The sequence below is a fragment of the Triturus cristatus genome, chromosome 10 (genome assembly GCF_964204655.1).
Source record: "Triturus cristatus chromosome 10, aTriCri1.1, whole genome shotgun sequence".
NCBI lineage: Eukaryota > Metazoa > Chordata > Amphibia > Caudata > Salamandridae > Triturus > Triturus cristatus.
In genome coordinates this window covers 64,335,719-64,348,493 of record NC_140593.1, presented here as the reverse complement: position 1 = coordinate 64,348,493, position 12,775 = coordinate 64,335,719, and the positions used below count along the sequence as shown (strand labels likewise).

Below are 12,775 nucleotides of genomic sequence, written 5' to 3'. Positions count from 1 at the left end.
AATGACGCAGTTCCTGAAGGATACCTGGTAGAATTTGTAAATAGGTCAGGAGCAGTGGGGGGTGGCATTGGGATCATTTACAAATCCCATCTAAAAGTACTCTCACTACCAGAACCGGGCCTAGAAGCAGAAGCCATGAGCTTTAAAGCCAAAAGCAACAACTGCCTAATATTTACAGGCCTCCTTGTGTATCGTCCCCCCGGATCAAGAGCACCATTTACTACGGCATTACTTACGTTTCTAGAATCCACTTCTGACTCTGCTTCCTACGCTATCCTGGGTGATTTTAACTTTCACTTAGAAGCAAATAATGACCCTGAATCAGCCACTCTAATAGACAACTTTCTTAGTTTTGGCATGACTCAGCTAATATCTACCTCTACCCATACTGAGGGCCATACCCTTGATGGCATTTTCACCAACAATAGCCATATTAATGTTACCTCGATCCTAGCAGTCCCCTGGTCCGACCACAGTGCCATCTTCTTTAAACTGCCTCAGAACAACCTGTCTAATCGCCGAAGAGGCTTCTCACTTCCTGAAAAAACGCGTCCCTGGAATAAACTTGAACCCATCAGTTTGGCTGACTCACTTAGAAATAACCCCCCTACTCTTGGATCTGGCAACACCAATAGGGGAGCGTTTAAATTTCACAATTGGATCAGTCAGGCAGTCAATCAGCTGGCGCCTGTCGAAATAAAAAAAGCTAGAAGGCGATCTGTAACTGCGCTGTGGTATTCCGCAGAGGTGAAGCACATAAAAATGAAATGTCGACGACTTGAGCGACTGTGGCGTTCAGATTATAGTGCCCTAAATAAATCAGTATACACAATAGCCCTACAGGAGTACAAGTCAGCAATAGTTCAGGCCAAGTCAGTATACTTCACAAATAAAATTCAGGCAGCCTCTAATATCACCAAAGAGCTATTTAAAACGGTCACTCATCTGACTAAGAGCCCCCGTGACACTGTTTTTAGCCCTGATCAGAACCTCGTGACCAATATTGCTACCTTTTTTCAGCAAAAGGTTCAGAATGTGTACGACGATCTGAGCTCATCGGCACTAATTGTACCCAATGACAACAATGACACTGCCCACCTGACTGGGCCTAGCTATCCCTGTTTTCCACTGTTAGAGGAGACACAGGTGGCAGACCTAATTGTACAGATGAAGTCAGGGTCCCCATTAGATCCATGTTCGCCACGCATTTTACACCTGATTCCACAGACGGTGGCAGCTGTTTTGACCCCCCTGCTAAACAATATCATCTCGTCTGGTGACTTTCCCAGCTGCTGGAAAAAAGCTTGCATTCGACCGATCCTCAAGAAGGACTCATTAGATCCAACGATACTCAAGCACTACCGACCAATATCCTGCCTGCCTCTGCCAGCTAAAATTCTTGAAAAAGCTATAAATCAAGAAATGATGATATGTTGACCATAATAAACTCCTGGATCCCTCTCAACACGGCTTCCGTCCCTTTCATTCAACAGAGTCCGCCCTAATCATGGCCACCGAAAACATTCGAATGAAAATGGATGAAGGCGGTAGAACGGCCCTGATCTTATTAGATCTTACAGCGGCGTTCGATACCGTGAACCACTCGATCCTATTGAATATATTAAAAACTCTAGGCTTTACTGGTACGGCACTTACTCTGTTAACATCCTTTTTGGACTCTCGAATCCAACAAGTACACTGGGAAGGTCTTCAATCTGACGAATTTTCCCTTCCAGGCGGGGTCCCTCAGGGCTCGGCATTATCGCCCACCCTTTTTAACTTATATGTTACTCCCTTAGCTGCCAATTCAATCTCATGGCCTACAGTTAGTGTCCTATGCCGACGACACTCAAATTATAGTGTCAGTATCCCAGACCATCAAAGCCACGGCTGAACGTTTCAAAAACTGCCTTCTTGATGTAAAAAACTGGATGAGCCGTAACTTCTTAAAACTAAATGCGGACAAAACCGAGATAATCGATTTTGGTCAGAAACCGCCTGTCTGGAACAACCTTTGGTGGCCTCAGGAGGCAGGCGTCTGTCCTAGTCCGGTTGACAAGGTCAGAAATCTTGGTTTTCTGATGGATAAAGATCTTTCCTGTAAAGCGCAGATTAACCAGGTCACCGCCACCTGCTTTTACACCATCAAGGTTCTTAGAAAAATCCTACCCTATATCCCTCTAACTTTAAAAAAGACTGTAATGAGCGCCCTGATAATGTCCCGAGTGGATTATTGCAACGCACTCTACTTGGGCACAGGTGAAAAACAAATTAACAAACTCCAGGCAATTCAAAATGCCGCAGCTAGGGTTTTGCTTAACCTACCCTACCGTCACCCAACGTCAAAAGCCATCAGGGAACTTCACTGGCTCCCAGTTAGAGCCAGAATACAATTTAAGGCCCTCTGCCTGGTACATAAATCCTTGTATGGCACGGGACCAGATGACTTGTCCAAACTTCTCCCTCGCTATGTGCCATCGCGTACACTACGGTCAGCCAATCATGATCTGATATGCCACCCAAGAATAAGAAGAATGCGGTGGGGCGGCAGGTCTTTCTCGTACCAGGCCTCTAGATTATGGAATTCTCTGCCCTCTCACTTGCGCTCACAAAAATCCAAACAATGTTTTAGAAAGGCACTAAAGACCTGGCTTTTCTCCCCTCACTAAGATCTACTTCCGCCGCTCTCAATGTCTCTTTAGCGCCAAGACGCCTCGGCATTCGAGCGCTTTATAAATATTTCAGTATTCAGTATGAAGGAGAAGCGTGTACCTGAAATGAGACAGTTTAATGTCTTAGAGCTGGGTGAGATACAAGCACCTGGCATTGGCGCGTGGGTATCTCCTCACCTCTCACATGAGACAGCTGGAGAACTCTCTACGGAACGAGCAGTTCACACCTGACAAGAGACAGGACTCCCGTGGAAGACCTACTTTAGAAGCCCCTGCCCAAAACAAATTTGCATTGCGTAATACCAAATAATAATACATTAGAGGTTGAGAAGCTGTGAGATAAAGACAAAGCTCATGTTTCATGAAGGTGAGGGCCTTGGGCAATTGCCTGCTTTGCCTCTGAAGAGACAGCTTAAGATTTTAGCTATGGGTACGATAAACACACCTGATATGGGCAGAAGGAACATCTACTCACACCTGAGAGACAGCTGCAGCGCTCTCAGCTGAAGGGATGGCTCACAGCTGACAAGAGACAGCTCAGGATCCCAGAGCTGCGTGAGATGCACACACCGGACATGAGACAACATATGATGTCAGAGCTGGGTGAGATGCACACACATAAGACAGCTGCAGCGCTCTCAGTTGAAGGGATGACTCGCAGCTGGCAAGAGACAGCTCAGGATCCCAGATCTCGGAGAGAGGCACACACCGGACATGAGGCAGCTTAAGATTTCAGAGCTCGGTGAGATGTACACACCTGACAAGAGACAGCTCAGGATCACAGAGCTGTGAGAGATACAGACACCAGACACGAGACAGCTTAAGATGTCAGATATGGGTGAGATGCGCACACCTGAAATGAGACAGCTGGTTAACTCTCAGCGGAAGGAACAGCTCATGGCTGACAACAGACAGCTTAGGATCCCAGAGCTGTGAGAGATACACACCTGCCAAGAGATAGCACAGGATCCCAGAGCTGTGAGGGACACACACACACCAGACATGAGACAGCTCAGGATCACAGAGCTATGAGAGATGCACACACATGACATGAGACAGCTTAAGATGTCAGATATGGGTGAGATGTGCACACCTGAAATGAGACAGCGGCTTAACTCTCAGCAGTAGGAACAGCTCACCGCTGACAAGAGACAGCTCAGGATCCCAGAGCTGGGTGCGATGCACACACCAGACATGAGACAGCTCAGGGTCCCAGAGCTGCGTGACATGCACACACTTGACATGAGACAGCTTAAGATGTCAGAGCTGAGTGAAATGCACACAGCTGACATGAGACAGCTGCAGAACTCTCGGCTGAAGGGATGGCTCAAAGCTGACAAGAGACAGCTCAGGATCCCAGAGCTGCGACAGATGCACACACTTGACATGAGACAGCGCTCTCAGCTGAAGGGATAGCTCACAGCTGACGAGACAGCTCAGGAACACTGATCTATGACAGATGCACACACAGGCGGACATGGGTGGACGAAGCATATACTGACAGGAGACCGCTGGAGAACTTTCAGCCAGAATAGCATTTCATAAGAGACAACTTGAGTACTCAGAGCGTGGTGAGATACTCCTATCCTACACAAGGCAGCTTGATATATTAGGACTTTGTGAACAAGTATGACAGCGGACATTAGGTGTCAGACAGCTTGAGACCTCTGTCAGGGGTAGGTAGGGGTCATGAGAGGTCAGACCGCTGCAGACCTTGGTCAGGGGTAGGTAGGGGACATGAGAGGTCAGACAGCTGGAGACCTCTGTCAGGGGTAGGTAGGGGACATGAGAGGACAGACAGCAGGAGACCTCGGTCAGGGGTGGGTAGGAGACATGAGAGGTCAGACAGCAGGAGACCTCGGTCAGGGGTGGGTAGGGGACATGAGAGGTCAGACAGCTGGAGACCTCGGTCAGGGGTGGGTAGGGGACATGAGAGGTCAGACAGCTGGAGACCTCGGTCAGGGGTGGGTAGGGGACATGAGAGGTCAGACAGCTGGAGACCTCGGTCAGGGGTGGGTAGGGGACATGAGAGGTCAGACAGCTGGAGACCAGTCAGGGGTGGGTAGGGGACAAGAGAGGTCAGACAGCTGGAGACCTCGGTCAGGGGTTGGTAGGGGTCATGAGAGGTCAGACCGCTGCAGACCTCGGTCAGGGGTAGGTAGGGGTCATGAGAGGTCAGACAGCTGGAGACCTGTCAGGCGTGGGCAGGGGACATGAGAGGTCAGACAGCTGGAGACCTGTCAGGGGTGGGCAGGGGACATGAGAGGTCAGACAGCTGGAGACCTCGGTCAGGGGTGGGTAGGGGACATGAGAGGTCAGACAGCCGGAGACCTCGGTCAGGGGTGGGTAGGGGACATCAGAGGTCAGACAGCTGGAGACCTCGGTCAGGGGTCGGTAGGGGACATGAGAGGTCAGACAGCTGGAGACCTCGGTCAGGGGTCGGTAGGGGACATGAGAGGTCAGACAGCTGGAGACCTCGGTCAGCGGTGGGTAGGGGACAAGAGAGGTCAGACAGCCGGAGACCTCGGTCAGGGGTGGGTAGGGGACATGAGAGGTCAGACAGCTGGAGACCTCGGTCAGCGGTGGGTAGGAGGTATGAGAGGTCAGACAGCTGGAGACCTCGGTCAGGGGTGGGTAGGGGACATGAGAGGTCAGACAGCCGGAGACCTCGGTCAGGGGTGGGTAGGGGACATGAGAGGTCAGACAGCTGGAGACCTGTCAGGGGTGGGCAGGGGACATGAGAGGTCAGACAGCTGGAGACCTGTCAGGGGTGGGCAGGGGACATGAGAGGTCAGACAGCTGGAGACCTCGGTCAGGGGTGGGTAGGGGACATCAGAGGTCAGACAGCTGGAGACCTCGGTCAGGGGTGGGTAGGGGACATGAGAGGACAGACAGCTGGAGACCTCGGTCAGGGGTGGGTAGGAGGTATGAGAGGACAGACAGCTGGAGACCTCGGTCAGGGGTGGGTAGGGGACATCAGAGGTCAGACAGCTGGAGACCTCGGTCAGGGGTAGGTAGGGGACATGAGAGGTCAGACAGCCGGAGACCTCGGTCAGGGGTGGGTAGGGGACATCAGAGGTCAGACAGCTGGAGATCTCTGTCAGGGGTGGGTAGGGCTCATGAGAGGTCAGACCGCTGCAGACCTCGGTCAGGGGTAGGTAGGGGACATGAGAGGTCAGACCGCTGCAGACCTCGGTCAGGGGTAGGTAGGGGACATGAGAGGTCAGACAGCCGGAGACCTCGGTCAGGGGTGGGTAGGGGACATGAGAGGTCAGACAGCTGGAGACCTCGGTCAGGGGTGGGTAGGGGACATCAGAGGTCAGACAGCTGGAGACCTCGGTCAGGGGTAGGTAGGGGACATGAGAGGCCAGACAGCCGGAGACCTCGGTCAGGGGTAGGTAGGGGACATGAGAGGTCAGACAGCCGGAGACCTCGGTCAGCGGTGGGTAGGAGGTATGAGAGGTCAGACAGCTGGAGACCTGTCAGGGGTGGGTAGGGGACATCAGAGGTCAGACAGCTGGAGACCTCGGTCAGGGGTAGGTAGGGGACATGAGAGGTCAGACAGCTGGAGACCTCGGTCAGCGGTGGGTAGGAGGTATGAGAGGTCAGACAGCTGGAGACCTGTCAGGGGTGGGTAGGGGTCATGAGAGGTCAGACAGCTGGAGACCTCGGTCAGGGGTAGGTAGGGGACATGAGAGGTCAGACAGCCGGAGACCTCGGTCAGGGGTGGGTAGGGGACATCAGAGGTCAGACAGCTGGAGATCTCTGTCAGGGGTGGGTAGGGGACATGAGAGGTCAGACAGCTGGAGACCTCGGTCAGGGGTAGGTAGGGGACATGAGAGGTCAGACAGCCGGAGACCTCGGTCAGGGGTGGGTAGGGGACATCAGAGGTCAGACAGCTGGAGATCTCTGTCAGGGGTGGGTAGGGCTCATGAGAGGTCAGACCGCTGCAGACCTCGGTCAGGGGTAGGTAGGGGACATGAGAGGTCAGACCGCTGCAGACCTCGGTCAGGGGTAGGTAGGGGACATGAGAGGTCAGACAGCTGGAGACCTCGGTCAGGGGTGGGTAGGGGACATGAGAGGTCAGACAGCTGGAGACCTCAGTCAGGGGTGGGCAGGGGACATGAGAGGTCAGACAGCTGGAGACCTCGGTCAGGGGTGGGTAGGGGACATCAGAGGTCAGACAGCTGGAGACCTCGGTCAGGGGTGGGTAGGGGACATCAGAGGTCAGACAGCTGGAGACCTCGGTCAGGGGTAGGTAGGGGACATGAGAGGCCAGACAGCCGGAGACCTCGGTCAGGGGTAGGTAGGGGACATGAGAGGTCAGACAGCCGGAGACCTCGGTCAGCGGTGGGTAGGAGGTATGAGAGGTCAGACAGCTGGAGATCTCCGTCAGGGGTAGGTAGGGCTCATGAGAGGTCAGACCGCTGCAGACCTCGGCCGAGGGTGAGTAAGGGACAGGAGAGGTCAGACAGCTGTAGGCATCGGTCGGGGGTGGGTAGGCGTCATGAGAGGTCAGACCGCTGCAGACCTCGGTCGGGGAGGGGGGGGGGGGGGGGTAAGCGAGCCGCAGTAAGTCCTCCGGGATGTTTGGAGAACTGACTTTGGTCCAGAATAATAACTCAGAAACTGTCCTGTTCGCTCCCTGGTGATAAGCCTTCAAAGTGCCTACAGTCGAGGGTGCCGCCCACAGCGCTATACGAGTCTCTCGTGTTCCAGACTCGCTAGCTGCACATTTACACACAGATCCTTCTCGGAGCTTTATTAAATGTCATGTCGCCCCCAGCCCCCCTTGAGGCTGGAACTGTTGTGGAGGAGGACGAACCGCTCAGGTGCCCCCACCCCGCCCCTCCTCGGATCGGGAAGGGGGGGGGCAGGGTTGTATATATGGAGGCAGCGCTTGAAGGCGCGGAGCACAGCCAGGACTTGAGCGAGAGGCGGAGGATCACCCCCACCTGCAGGAGCCGACCGGACAGCAGCTCGGGAGAGACGCCACCCCATCCTTCAGAAAGTAAGTGCCTGCAAATGGGGGTGCACGCTGCAATATTCAGCTATACCGACCCAAGATGATAGCTCGGGTGGGTAACTCATCTGTTTAGAGGCTTGTGTAAAACCTAGCAGTTCACGGACTCCAATTTCGCCAAAATCGATCGATATTTCATCCTTGCGAGGTCGATAAAATGCGTACTTCGTTTTGAGTAATAGGACGCGTGTGTAATTCACACCCCAAGGCACAGCCCTGTTTGTGAGCAGTGATGAAAGGAGGCAGGGGTAGCCTCGAGAAGATGCGGCGTGTGTGCGTGCACTGTGGCATGAGAGGCGCCGCGCCTTCTAGAGACGCTTTCCGTCAGAACCACACGTGCGGTGCCAAGAGGCCACTAATGCAGCGCTAGAATCCTCTTCAATCACGCGTGTGTCGGGACACGTCCTTTTGGGGGGTGTTAACATGACATTTTGTTATGGATAATGCTATGATAACTTTTTATATGGTGATTCAACCGCACTGTTGGGGCTTCTAAGCACTCTAGAAAAGTGTCCCTCGATGCAATGGTAGTTTAGCAACAGCGGGGGGGGGGGGGGGGGGGGATGAAACTGTGAGATTTCCAGATCACACCCGACGCCAGCAGCGAGCGCTTAACGAGATTAAGAGCCTTCTGCCTATTAAATGCTACCATGTGTTCTACACGGTTAGGTCACATCATGTGTACGGAATATAATGCTGTCAATGCGGGACGGTAACGTTTTTGTTATCATGTTGCGTCTAACCAGGCGTGTTCTCTCATCTCGGTGTGTTTTCCGAGCTTCCATACTCCAGTCCTGGTTTTGATCTGTTTCATGTATGTAATAATGTTAACCACATTCCGCAGCTGTACTCATGGGCGTAGGAAGTGTGGGGGACGCGGGGGATATATCCCCCCCAGATTTTGGAGTGGGGGGGACACGGGGGACAAGGGTGGGGGGGACGAGGGGACAAAGGAATTTCCCCTCTCTCTTCTGTTATCGCAGGGCCATTAGCACGCGAAAGCGCTACCCAATGGCCCTGCACTTGACCTGCCTGGAGTCAGAGGCCACCCGCCCTCTGCCTTTTGTTATGCTGCAGGAGGGCTCAGCCGTTCTGGGAAGGGCAGAGAACGGAGAAAAAATAAACGCTGTCTCTTTTCCTTCATGGCAAGGACCGTGTCCACTACTCCTGATCTGCCTCTGGCGGCTGCCCTCTCTCTTTATTCCTCCACCTCTTTCTGTCTCTGTCTCGCTCCTGCTTACGTGCTGATTTCAAGAGGCAGCTCTTAAGGTACTCCCTCTTGCCTCTCCTTTTCTTTATTTGTTCCCCTGTGAAATTGATCCAAAAAAGGCTGAACACTTTGGGCCCAATTCACAGAACTAACTTAAGACAAAATCCTAAAGTTACTACCATTTTGGTATTCACAGAAGGCACTTACTCATTTTGGTATTCACAGAAGGCACTTACTTACTTACTTGCCTAGGACTTGGTGGTCCTAGGCAAGGGCAGTCTTTATCTCGCATTTATCGATTTAAAGACTGCCTTTGATTTGGTACCCAGGGAGACCCTCTGGAGAGTTCTTGCTGACATGGGGGTGCCCCACTACTTACTCTTGTTAATTGCAAGGTTGCATGAAAACAACTTTGCCCAGATTAGATGGGGCAGGGATGGAGAGAGAACTAGTAGAATCCCGGTAGAGAGAGGGGTCCGCCAGGGATGTGTTCTAGCCCCCACCCTTTTTTCTTTATATGTGAACGGTGTGGTTGAGCATCTGCTGAACGATCCTTCAGATGAACCATCCCTGGCAGGGGAACGTATCCCTACCCTCCTCTTCGCGGACGACACTCTTTTACTCTCCAAATCCCCTATGGGCCTCCAAAAACTATTAAATAACTTCCAACTCTTTTGCGCTAAACGGGGCCTGGTAATCAACACTGACAAAACGAAATATCTTGTGATGAACCCCCCCAAAAAACTTGTGCGCCCTTTGAAATTAAATGCCGTACCTTTGGGGAGGGTGGATGTGTTTGATTACCTAGGGATTCGCTTATCTCATAATATGCAATGGGCCCCCCACTTATGCAAGATGTTGCTAGCCCACAAGAGAGTAACAGGGGCCCTACTGAAGGAACAGCGCTCCTGTGCTATTAGACCTATAGCCCCTGTTATGGAAATTTATGCAGCAAGGGCAGTCAGCTCTGCTCTTTACGGGGCTGAGCTGTGGGGTTCATGCAATACTAGTGAGTTGTCAAGAGCTGAGAGAAAGTTTTGTAGGGCCATCATGTCACTCCCTCAAGGTACTCCAACGACCCCACTGATGCTCGACCTAGGTTGTCGTCCTATTGATGACCTGGCGAAACTTCGCCCTCTACTGCTATGGGCCCGACTATGGCGTGTCCCGGAACTAGCTAAATATGCCAAAGGCCTTTCAGAAGTTATGTCACTCCCGGGATGGCACAAGATAAAGTGGCTGAGCGACATGAAAATCCTCTTGTGCAATCTCGGGCTAAGCGCAGCATGGGAAAACAGGTCTTCCCCCCCGAAAGCTACGCTTAAGTCTCTATATTGGAATTGGATTGCGACCCAAAGAAAAACGAACTGTACATTGGGTAGACTTACGGAGGACTTTCTGGAATTCAAGGAACAGCCGATCCGGGAACTGTACCTCGACATTATTGAGAGACCTCATGATAGATCTCTTTACTTCAAATTTAGGACCGGGACTCTCCCACTTTATGTTTTTACTTCCCGGTGGAATCCCCCTGCCCAGACCACTGAATTTTGTCCTTTTTGTATATCCAGACAAGAGTCTGTGGCCCACTTTTTATTTGAATGCCCACAGTATGTTTACCCAAGAAGAAGATGGCTCAAGCAATTGTGCCGTTCCTTAGGCACTAGGCACTACATTGAGGCGTTACGTATTTTAATGTCTGACTCCCGCCCTCTGTATGCTTGCGCCCTATCAAAATTTCTATCTTGGGCATGGCGCATTAGAAGCAAAAGGCTTAAAGAAATTGTTTAATCCGTTCTTAACATCTATTTATGATATGTCTTATTCTTATTGTAATATTTGGATTTTAACCTAAATGAATTTAAACTCTTTTTTAATTGTAAAGCTTTTATGATATGTTTTTATCGAAATAAAGCCTTTGACTGACTGACTGACTGACTGCTACCATGTGTTCTACACGGTTAGGTCACATCATGTGTACGGAATATAATGCTGTCAATGCGGGACGGTAACGTTTTTGTTATCATGTTGCGTCTAACCAGGCGTGTTCTCTCATCTCGGTGTGTTTTCCGAGCTTCCATACTCCAGTCCTGGTTTTGATCTGTTTCATGTATGTAATAATGTTAACCACATTCCGCAGCTGTACTCATGGGCGTAGGAAGTGTGGGGGACGCGGGGGATATATCCCCCCCAGATTTTGGAGTGGGGGGGACACGGGGGACAAGGGTGGGGGGGACGAGGGGACAAAGGAATTTCCCCTCTCTCTTCTGTTATCGCAGGGCCATTAGCACGCGAAAGCGCTACCCAATGGCCCTGCACTTGACCTGCCTGGAGTCAGAGGCCACCCGCCCTCTGCCTTTTGTTATGCTGTGGAAATGTGGATTTTCCTGATCAGTTATGTCCCCTATCTTGGACCCCAACGATTCTATGTGCATGTCACAAGTACATGTGTGTTCCCTCCAGTTCCAGTTTCCAAGACGCAAACATATGTGTGTCTACCGTCGACATGTTCTCTGTCAGATCCGCCATCAATGGGCTGGATATTCAATTCCTAAGTATGAAAAGCCACCGACTTTATATGGCTAAGGTACTCCATTTTTACAGTTCAGGCAAGTAGGCCCGATTCTTTCCTCAAAGCCTTTCCCTGCTCTCTGTCTCTGACAGTTTCAGCTTGAGCTCGCATCTGTATCCATGAACTTTGTCCTACTCCCTGTGCAGCTAACGGTGCCTGCCTCGGCCAGTTTTCGCCTGCCTGCCAAGAAGCTGTATTTCACCTTCGAATTATCTATTTTGCTCTTCAGCCGATGCATTCCTGTCTAGTGATTTAGGTAAACATTTCCTTTAGCTCACAGGCAAAGGACTCAGCCTTTCCGTCCTCCTGCAAGTGATTCATAGCCCTGTTGCCATGGAAAGTTTTCTGCCCCTCGCTTCTCATATAGACACTTAGACGCTTGTACACGCACATACAGTTAGTATAGAATAGATTCTGTCCGAGAGTCCTTCCTTGTGGATAACATAGTTCTCTAAACATAGGATGTTAGATATGATTTGGGATTAGGTTGACATGACCCCCTAGACTTCTCGTCTCCACATGTAGAGCTAAATGTCAAGTCCCCTTCACCCCCTAGTTGCACGTCAATCACACGTCATGCTGCTGCGCACGCATCCATGTTAAGTATTATCGTATAGATCCACCTATGTAAGATAATGAGAGCCAATCATGTTTCTTTTTGCTCCTTATTACGCCTAGTTTCAATTACGTATCACTATGTTAATTTATCTTATCAATTGTTACGCCTTTCTGCACTTGTTTCATTGTAAATGTATGACCTATAAAAGTTACTTCTTGTCAATAAAGTATTGTACTTCACTTCCTGAACCCTCGTGGTGACGGAACCTGAAGGCCGCGACTCGAGTCGGCCATTTTGAATGGAATAAAGCCCATTTAGAAAACCTCTTATACCACGGATTCTGCCTCTTGTTATTCTGAGCTATTTTACTTTATTTTAAGGATTCCGTATGAAATTCAGTTTCGGTAAAAAGAATATTTACCACATAATGGCGCCCGAACAGGGACACTTTCTCATCTCACGCGCCGGCGGTGCGTTGCAGGCCCGGTCTCCTGCCACAGCTGGACGGACCATAAACGCGTACCAGCAGGATTTCCTGTAAGCTCCCTCCGGTCAAGCGGGGGCGACTGAGGCTGCGATCAACCCAGACGAGGCGGTGAGAAGTGCGAAGTATCCCGACCAGAGCCTAGCTGAGAGAGCAAGATCCGAGGTATACAGAAGCCCACCAGGTTTTTCGAAATCCCGATGTCCAGAGGGTCCGCTATCCGCAGTCATCGAGTCCTGTCCATTCTCTGAGGCC

The 12,775-nt window shown here is 51.2% G+C and overlaps 1 protein-coding gene and 1 long non-coding RNA gene across 3 annotated transcripts in view; one reads left to right on the top strand and one right to left on the bottom strand.

Moving 5' to 3' along the window:
* BTD (biotinidase) overlaps nucleotides 1–12,775 on the bottom strand; it is a 291,215-nt gene that overhangs the window by 168,229 nt on the left and 110,211 nt on the right. The window lies entirely within an intron of this gene.
* LOC146788838 (uncharacterized) overlaps nucleotides 7,565–12,775 on the top strand; it is a 58,646-nt gene continuing 53,435 nt past the window's right edge. The window contains exon 1 of the long non-coding RNA XR_014969712.1: nucleotides 7,565–7,683. This is a non-coding gene — a long non-coding RNA (uncharacterized LOC146788838). The remainder of the gene's footprint in view (nucleotides 7,684–12,775) is intronic.